Source organism: Halictus rubicundus, chromosome 18, assembly GCF_050948215.1.
Source record: "Halictus rubicundus isolate RS-2024b chromosome 18, iyHalRubi1_principal, whole genome shotgun sequence".
NCBI lineage: Eukaryota > Metazoa > Arthropoda > Insecta > Hymenoptera > Halictidae > Halictus > Halictus rubicundus.
Genome location: NC_135166.1, coordinates 3856452 through 3865997, shown reverse-complemented (window position 1 = coordinate 3865997; position 9546 = coordinate 3856452). Strand labels below are relative to the sequence as shown.

Here is a 9546-nt window from a genome sequence, read left to right as displayed (position 1 = left end):
CTAATATTTGCATTTGCGCGTTTGCTCTTAGCATAGCATACTTATCGCGCGTAAACGTCCGGAGTCTGGTAATCGAGAAGTATCATGCCGATCGCTGGCGATCCAGCTTGCCCCCACCGCTGTCGCGGGTAATCCTCGGAGCTGATGACACGTCTGGAGGCGGAGGAGAGACCCTCCTTCTTTCTGCTACTTACCACCACCTCGGCGCGTACGATCTTTGCGGAGCCTCGCGTAGATTAACTATGACACTTGCCAGTCTCCGAGGAAGCACCGACACGAACATACGCGCGAACCGGCACTCAGGCTCCGTCGTCCGATTGTCAAGTTTTCTATTAGTGACAGCGAGTCGCCCGTGAAACGCCGTTCACCAGGTGCATCGCAGCGCCGAAGCAGACAGCGCGCGGGACAAAGCGTTACCGCAACGCGGAAGGAACCGGGACGGTAGCCGGATAAACGTGAGCGCAAAGTAATCGTTAATCTTGTTGCTCGCGGGGACCGTGCGAGGTGTAAGTTTAATCTAAATTATGTAAAACGCCCTCGCATCCACGAGAACCAACCCCGCTTCAGGACGCGCGCCGTGAAATCTCCGCCGGACGCGCTCTATCAACGATTTCGAGGCGGTCGTGATTACGCGATTACCATCTGCTGGCCACTTGAGAGATTATGGCAAGCGTGGTGCGCACCGGGTTCGATCGCTGTTCCTCTCGAGCGGATCGATGAAATGTTCTTGCAAACTAAGGCGGCATTCGAAACCGTATTCTTTAAAAACTGTTTCCACGGAATATTTTTACGGAAAAAAATTATAGCCATCGTTGCAGCAAACATTTTTGGCCGTTCTGCCAATATTCGGAGATTTCTACACTGAATCGGCGGCTCTGGATTTTTATAAGACCATATCTTCGGTATTTTGGCCTGATTCTGGTTGCTTTGGCACCACGATTTTGTTATAAAAATCTTTTAGAACGAAAGTCTAGGACTATTTGAATTCGATTTCTCGATATTGGACTCCGTAAGCCGCATACCAATATATTCGAATTTTTCTATCAAATCTGCAACTTGCGTTAACTTTTTTAGATACGGGAAAGCATATTCTTGGTATTTTGGAAAAATTTCGATTCCTCCAGTGAGAACGTTCCTTCGAGATGGAAACTTTTTGAATTGAAACATTCGTTTTGCGAACGACAGCAAGAATTTATTTTAATTAACTTTGAAAACTGCCAGTACCTAGGATTCAGAATGTTCTGTCCTTCTTGTTAGCGATTATGTGCTTGCTAGGCATTGGAAAATCGTTTCAAATATTTGTTAACATGTCGCCATACTTGTTGAGGATTGAACTTATTTTTCCGGAATTCATGCAGAAATAAGCAAACACATCGAGATACCTCGTTTAATTATGTTTTTGGTGGTCCGACGAAGAATGTTTTTAGAAGCTATTGGTTCCCACGTGTTGCTATAATACGCGACGGAATAAATTCTGCTGAAAACATATCCTGCCCGTAAACGTTATTTTCCGTTTTTAACTTGTTAATTCACGCGCGTTCGATACCGTTAATATTTGCGACTCTGCGCGGGGCTCGTTTGTGCAATGAAAGTACACTTATTGTGACTCCCCGGAACACGTCCGGTGATCGATGGGACACCATCGATCCGTTTCGTATTACGCCCCATAGAAAAGGCCGGATCGACGCGCGGTATGATGAATTATTTTCGGGGTCTCCGTGAATTTAGACGGAGCCGCATTTTTATTGTATCCGTTATGAGCGGCGATGATCAATTATCGCGTGGCGTCGTTCAGCTCGACCAGAATGAACTCGTTTTTAATTTAATGGCCCGCGGATAATTCATGGTTAGTTTCGCGCATGGAAGGATGTACGCGATCGTGCACGGAACTACAATTCGCAAAATATAATGAATGCGCGGCTCTTCTTTCATTGCGCGGTCTATGAAACGGAACAATAAAAAGTTATACCGTCCGTCAATCAATAAACCCACGGAAAAGTGAGATTTTTGTACCGCGAAAAACCATCGTTACAATTCGACGAAACTTTCGGTAAAAATAATTCGATGGTTGTTAAACATTGTAATTGATCGTTTCCGTTACAGAATAGTGATGGGTTTTAACCATGTGCGAGCTCAAACAATGATATAGCAATACTGTCAGGGTGATACCAAATGCAGTGCTTTCTCGATAATTGTCCAAAATACGGGTCCACCTAGTGACAAATATCGGCTAGGAGATATTACTCACGGGGCTAGATATTTGGGACATATATCGAGTGAAGTAGCCATATATTTCTTAATATTAGCACATTCCCCCAATATTTTATTTTCTCCAGCAATTATTAGTATAAATTGGCGTGGACACGAGGAACTAGTATGGAACATTTTTGTTTTTTATATTAAATCCAAGCAATTTGAGTCGATCTTTCATTACAGCTCGAAACATTGACACTTTGAACGTTACCTGGTAGCCTGGAAGTTATTAATGATCAATTTCGGTAGTTATTAATTACAATTTACAGAGACATTTTAACAAGTGATAAAGCCGCTGTGTATTATCAGGCTTGCAATTTGTATTTCAATAAACTCGATACACATCGCGCGCGCGCGCGCATGTATCATTCAAATTGGCGGAAATGTAAATGTGGCAGAACGCTTTGAGCGCGCACCAAACTGAAATGTTGCCGGCGCATAAGATTTCCTGACGTTAAACCGGCGTGACAATGTACGTTTTACCTATACTATCATACTAATATCGCGTTCTAAACGTTCGTTGTAATAATAAAACGCTTCACGGTGGGCGCAATGAATTAAAGGGGAACGCAATTTCACGAGAAGGTCGACTTAAAAGCGGATAAAACCACGTTGCGGTGATCGATTGTTTCTTCTCTGCAACAATGCCGGAATACCGAAGAATTACGATACACATATATCGGGAGAGACGCAGGGCAGCACGACAAAGGCAATAAATTATTTTAAGAGTCGTTACGCGTATTATAATGGATGCCCGTTATACGGCTTTCGTCGCGGGGAATTCTGAAAAAGGAGGAGAAGAATTGTCCTCGAGCGAATTCCCATCTCCAACAAGAGTTACAATTAATTGCTATCTACACGCAATAAATTGCCCGCGAGCGCTCGCGGGGGACGATGATAATGTAAAAGCTCGGCGTGCTCTATCTTCTCGAAGCCCATGGTCATTGTATCGTACGACAAAGTTGAAAACTTACTTTTAAAATTATTGCAAGTCCTACACCTGTGGTATCTGATACGCCGTTCCTCCGTATAGAAGTTACCACGAATCTCGTATTTTCCCGCGAGTTATTATTTTCTCTCGTTTTTTATCTTATTCCCAGTTCCCACGGCGCCTTGAACATTCCCGACCATAAGTCGCTCGACACCTGCCCCGTAAATATAAGTTATGCCGTGGGCAGATCGTTTCAATTAACGCCGGACTGTGACTATGTTGGATTTCGGTAGATTCGTGCTATAGTGCATTTCCGTTTCTATGAAAACTTATTTGACGAGACTTTAGGAAAAATTGTCCTAAATAAAATGAAACAGTGACCTGGTTTCTTCACAAAAATTTCTTTACAATTTGTCCTAAATAAAATGTATCCCACACAGGGTGTACAATATGGGGCTCTAGGCGAAAGCACCCCTAATCGTCGAATTGTGTCAGCTCGCGAGCAACGTTCAGCACGTTAGCAGAAGAAGCACAGAGCATCGGAATTTGTTCAGGCCATCAGCCGTGCCGTCTCGCACCGGGAATTACTATTTCTGACGAGCGCACGAGAGACAATGACAAGTAGTTCGTTCAAATGATCTAAACAAGAAGAAGAATTCACGCTCGGTAACGCTCTGGAGTGGCTTCATTCTTCATGCCCGACGCATGAACGTCGTCGAGACCTTACTACAAATGAAGGAACTTCGCGGCGGTAAACTTACCTCGAGACAGGTGCGAGGGAAGAAGAAAGAGATTATATCGAGTTCTCCGGGCCCGGAGCGGCGGCGCGCGTGCGGGAACGCGTTTGTTTCCACGCTATCGTGTTTCGCGAAATTTTCGCGGCTTCGGCCCGGAGAAAGGTGGAGGGAGGTTCACACCTCGGAAACTTTGAATTTCATTTTCCGTCTCAGACAAAGGCGGCGCGCGAACCAGCCACGAGACGGATTGCCGATCCGGCTCGGCGAAATTTCGAAGCACCGATTATGCGAGAGTTTTGAACGGAATTTATCATTTTCGAGAGCGATGGACTAATTGCCAATCGCGAACCGTTCTGCAAAGTGCCCGGAGGCGAAATAAATATTCCAAATAGTGTTTCATATTTCAGATTTCAATCGGCTCGGAGAAATAGAATTTTATGTAGGATATATAAGTAAAATATTTTTATTTCAAGTAATAATCTGGAGCAACGTCAGCTGTCCTCTTCGCAGTTAATTCGAACTGCTCGAAAAACCTCAACAAATGGACCGATACGAAGATGTTTTCGAGACGCTCGTCGATGACTAGCGATAAAAACGAAAATATTTTTGAAGACCGGAATGACCTTTGGCCATCGAGACTGATGGTTCTGCGGGAAGTACGGATTCGGGATCGGATCGGTTCGATTGCGTTGACTCGGATGCTCTGTTCGGTTACTCCTTCCGGTCGGGTGTCGATAAAAATGGCGCGGGCCGGCCGTGTCTGACGGTGGCCAGCGGGGCTTTGAAAAACCGTTGTAAAGTTTGACTTTAACTAGGAAACTGTTCCCGCGGCCGTGGGACATAAATTTTTATGGCGACCTATAAAGAACAAAAGCTAGCGTTGCTTAGCTCAAAGTGTCTCCCGTTAACAGCGGCGCGGATTAAATCTTTCCGCGGCGCGGAGCGGAGCGGGCGAGGTAGTTGCGCCTCTCTGCTTTGTACCGGAGAGATGTTTTACAGCTCGGAACTCGGTTGAATATAATGCGTTCATACAGTAACGAGCGCAACGGCTCGCGCTCTCGCAGCAGCCAATTAAAGCGGCACTGATTCGCCGGGCCGGGCCGGGCCGAGCTTCGGCGGAATCTGATTTAAATATGGAGACATAGACCGCGCCGAACGAACCGTGAAATCGTAAATACGCCGGCCCAGTGAAGTTCAAATTAAGCTCCGCGGCGTAGGCTCTTCCGCCTGCTCTTTGACCGAGCAACAAAGCTCCGACGCAGTGGAACGATGACCAACGATTACGAGTCCCGTACCCGCAAACACTCCGCTACCCAAAACGGCTGATTCTACAACTAATCGCGAGCTCCGACTAGCTTAGGCTAATTCACCAGCCCTGGATCTCATTCGGTTAATACACGCTACATTACGAAATTGAGGAGAGGGGAAACAAGCGAAGTTTAACAATTAAAGTAGTCGCACCGATCAAAGCATAAAAAGCGAGAAATTTTCTTAAAGTTGGACACTTTACGCTGGGATTGAACCCATTTTGGAAGAAGAATATGAAAAGTTGGAGGAGTTCTACTTTTACGGCCGATTGGTTAAATTTATATGGTTAAAAAAATATTTTGAATGAGAAATCGAGTATATTTTCTCTGAAGAAAATATTTGACATTGACCTAAGGGTTAAAGAATGAATTCTTTAACTTCACGTCCCTGCACTCAGGTTCCCCAAATTCGCTTTTTGAAATATTGAAATTTACATGTCCCTACTAGTGATACTAGTATTACTTTAAATCTTAACAAGGCGAGTATGATTAAAAATAGAGTTAAAGTATAAATTTGTGAAGATTAAGTATAAATATAAATAATTAATTATTAGGGTTACCCGCGTTAAATTTCGTTGTTGTATCAGAAACAAATAAAAATATCTTGAACTGGTCGCGCCTAAATGTGAAATAGTATTCTGTAGTATGTTTGTATCGCTGGACGCCGAACTTTTAGGGTAATATCGTAAGTTTCAGAGTGGAAGGCATTTCGACGTAGCACAAGTAATTAGGAAAAGCTTGGGTCGTGGTTCAGCTTATAAACTCACAATGCAAGCTGTAGTGAGGGATGCACAGTGTTCATCAGGGTGAATTTCGAATGATCCTTATTAATCCCTACTTCTAGGCAGCTTTAAACTTTTCATATTACATTCGCTGATACGGTGGTACAATACCTAACGAAGGTATAGAAAACAACAGTTGACCATATGTACACTAATGAGGAAACTATTTTATTCGTGTTGTGAATCTATTCACCGAGAATCGAGTGTTTGAAATATTCGTTTTGTTCGAATTGTGTATTATTAATTGATTTAAACCGAAGTGTTAACTACCGGAAACATATTGTATATTTTAAATCGTTTGTATCGCATGATTTTCCAATGAACCCTCTTTTGGGAACATTCTATGTATTTTATTTGAGAGTTAATGGCTAATTAATATGTATTATAATACTAATACGATCGATGTACAAACATGAATAACTTTTGTAGTTTATTTAATGTATGCCGAATATTATGAATTTATGTCTGCCACACGGTCGGTATAATTCAATAATTTATTGTCCGAAGGTAAAGCCATGTAAAGCTGTAAGTCAACCAAAAATTAAATCTCAACATAATGAAAACTGGTGATAATGATCATAAATTGCAATAACAATGCTGTTTGAAGCTCCGCAGCAGAGCCGCTTATTTTCGGCTTTGCCCCGCGGCGACACGATTCCATAATTAAAATTGATTTAGACTGCATCGCGCACCTGTGCATCTAACACGAATTGTTATTTCAATAACGACTATTGACAATTGCATGATAAGTTCGACCGGCGAACGTAAAGTACACGGTTCTCAGCAATTGTTGTTCCAATCAGGGTCAGATATTTTATTGGTTTGTTTTCTGCACTTGTTATGGCTCGAACGTTCTACTGCCTCGGAATCAAATGGTACTATAGCATTCTGGGAATTCCCTAATTGGTTGCAGGAACACGTCCCTTGCTTGGAATCAGTGAGGTCAGCTCGAACGCGTGAATATAAATTATGCTCCAACGTTTAGAAGAGAATATTGGAGTATTGAGAGTATTAAACTTCATCTTGGCAACCCAGACATTTTTAACTGTTTTTTATATAATCCTGCAGATTTTGACGAGAAAATGCGAAAAATCCCAATTTTAAAGCTAGGAATATAGTTTAAGGTTCAGGACATGACTTCGCACGAACATTTTCAACTTGATATTTTATATTTAATCCTATTTCCGCGCAAGTTAACGTGTAATTATTGTTCCGAATTTCGAGGTAGCAAAATTAATGAGTTGAGTGAGTAAACTTCTTTCTTTCCTTCCAGGCTACTACAATTTCAACCAGGCGAAGTTTGCTGGAAACTAATATTAAAGTAATCGGGAACTCAAAATTCTTCGTACTTCCAAAGTAATACCTGGTAAGTAAACTGCATTCTTCAAGTTGTTTGTATATGTGTTTCGGCAACCATGTATGATAAGTAATCTCCAGTAGCGAATAATATAGTTTTACATGTAGTCCACTGTTATAGTTCCATACCATCGTTAGGTATTGTACCAACCTATCAGAGCGAATGTAGTATGAAAAGTTTAGAACTGCCCTGACGTAAGGACTAGTAAGGATAAAATTTCGGGTACCCACACAGCCCTAAAGATTATTATCAACACAACTTTTCTGAAGGTCTGTTTCTGGTTGCAGGGCGAACCGAAGGATCACAGAGATAAATCGAGGATCGGAAACAAGGATGCGTTTCACAGCGTTGATAACAATACTCGCGGTCTGTATCCTGGGCGCACGCGCCCATCCTACAGCCGGTATAGATGTAGCATTGAGGGGAGATATGTTCTACTTTCCCGACCAAACGGAATACCTAATGCTCGCCAGTATGTGTCCTGGGAACATGATCCTGTGGCCAGGGAACCGTCGGTGTTACAACGAAGGCGAACAAGGACCCTGCAATATCGGCCGTGTTCTGAAGTTCGATCGAAAATACCTGAGGCCATTTTGCGAGGACGTTGCGTTGTACACCATTTGAAGAACGATTAGGTGCTGCTGTTACCGACTCGCAATGAGCACGGTACAGATGGCAGCAGGGATTCAAACGGGCATGGATATTTTGAGAATGTCTCAAAAAATTATTCAAAAACGACAGAAAATTTTCTGGATTAATATAACGTACTAACTTCTTCTAGAATTATTATATGAAAGAAAATTATTCAGCTTCTCTAATATACAGCTCAGTCATTAAAAATAGGTCTTCAGTAGGTAAAGTGTTAATTAAGCAAAAGTTTACTTGATCATTTATCTTTACTTCGTCATACTTTATCATTTGTTTTTTGTACTGATCATAACAGGGCTTTTTAGTATTTCTATGTGTAACGTACGATATTTGTAAGAATTAGATTGCGGATCTTTATGCATGTTCGTTGTATCGATTACAAGAAGTAATAGGCAGAATTTGATTTCTTCATTAAGTAGTTTTAATAAGTTGAGAATTGTACAATCATATTCTAATCTTTTTACCACTTTCAATTTCATCCACTTAATTTTGTCGTATATGTACAAAATCCGCAGTCTAGTAATATGGTTTGCGTGTCTGGCTACTACACGCTGAATCTACTTACCGCGTATATATCAACGAACGGCATGGTCTTCAAACGGTCCAATTGTAGATGTGCATAAGTCATGTTATACCGTTGTTCATTGTAATCAGCATAAGTACTGAGAATGAATAAGAACTACGAAATTGCCATTGTACATCAACGCAACTGTACTTAATGATTTTAATATTTTTACTACGTATGAAGTAGTCATTTAACGATAGGTTAGTGTGTGTGTGATATTACCTGAACGAATAGCTAGAGATGCTGTTAGGCAAATTTAATGAGTAGTGACGATCAAATTACTAGAATAGGAACTGATTCTTTGATAAATGTCAAAATCCATTTTTGTATCGTTTTTACTAAATGTACTTGCAATCTATGAAATCTGACTAACCCTTTATCAATATACATTAGACAGAAGAGAATCAACTTAGCTCATCGCTAAGAACGGTATAATCAATTAATTTATTAAACTCGTAAATCTTAGCTTGTAAAGTAAGATAGAGACATATTTAGCATTTAGGATGTACTGATGTTTTTATGACAAAAATTAATAAATTGGATATGAAATACTGGAGAAATAAAAGAGATTTAAGAGCATCGATATATTATCATCAGCTTGTCAAAATTATTGAAGAGACAAATGTTGATTCGGTTACAGTACCTTGCAATCGATGCTCGATGTTCCCGTGTTTTGGTTTGGGATTGTATTAGTCGTGCGGACCATAAGTCTATTATTATCTCGATATTAAGAATGATTGCAACCTGGTAATAGGCTCGACAACCTCATCGGATTTTCGATCTTCAATCTGGTGCGCGTACAAACAAGGTACAATCTAGTTTACTCTGCAGAACCCCCTGGCGCGTTTCTGCATCGAGAGACACTAATAGTCTCATTCTGCTACTCGACGTGTATTTTATTCCCTAGCACTATTAACTGGCTGTCCCCACTATTGCGTTATATCTTCCCATTAAACACGACAATTA

The 9546-nt window shown here is 41.4% G+C and overlaps 1 long non-coding RNA gene across 2 annotated transcripts; it reads left to right on the top strand.

Moving 5' to 3' along the window:
* The first annotated feature begins 265 nt into the window (after positions 1-265).
* On the top strand, positions 266-9145 carry LOC143362818 (uncharacterized). Of its 2 annotated transcripts, none has more exons than XR_013083702.1 (3): positions 266-455; positions 7284-7376; positions 7655-9145. It is a non-coding gene; the product is annotated as an uncharacterized LOC143362818 (long non-coding RNA). The 2 variants fall into 2 exon arrangements; XR_013083701.1 differs by having other exon boundaries at positions 266-506.
* Positions 9146-9546: the final 401 nt, after the last annotated feature.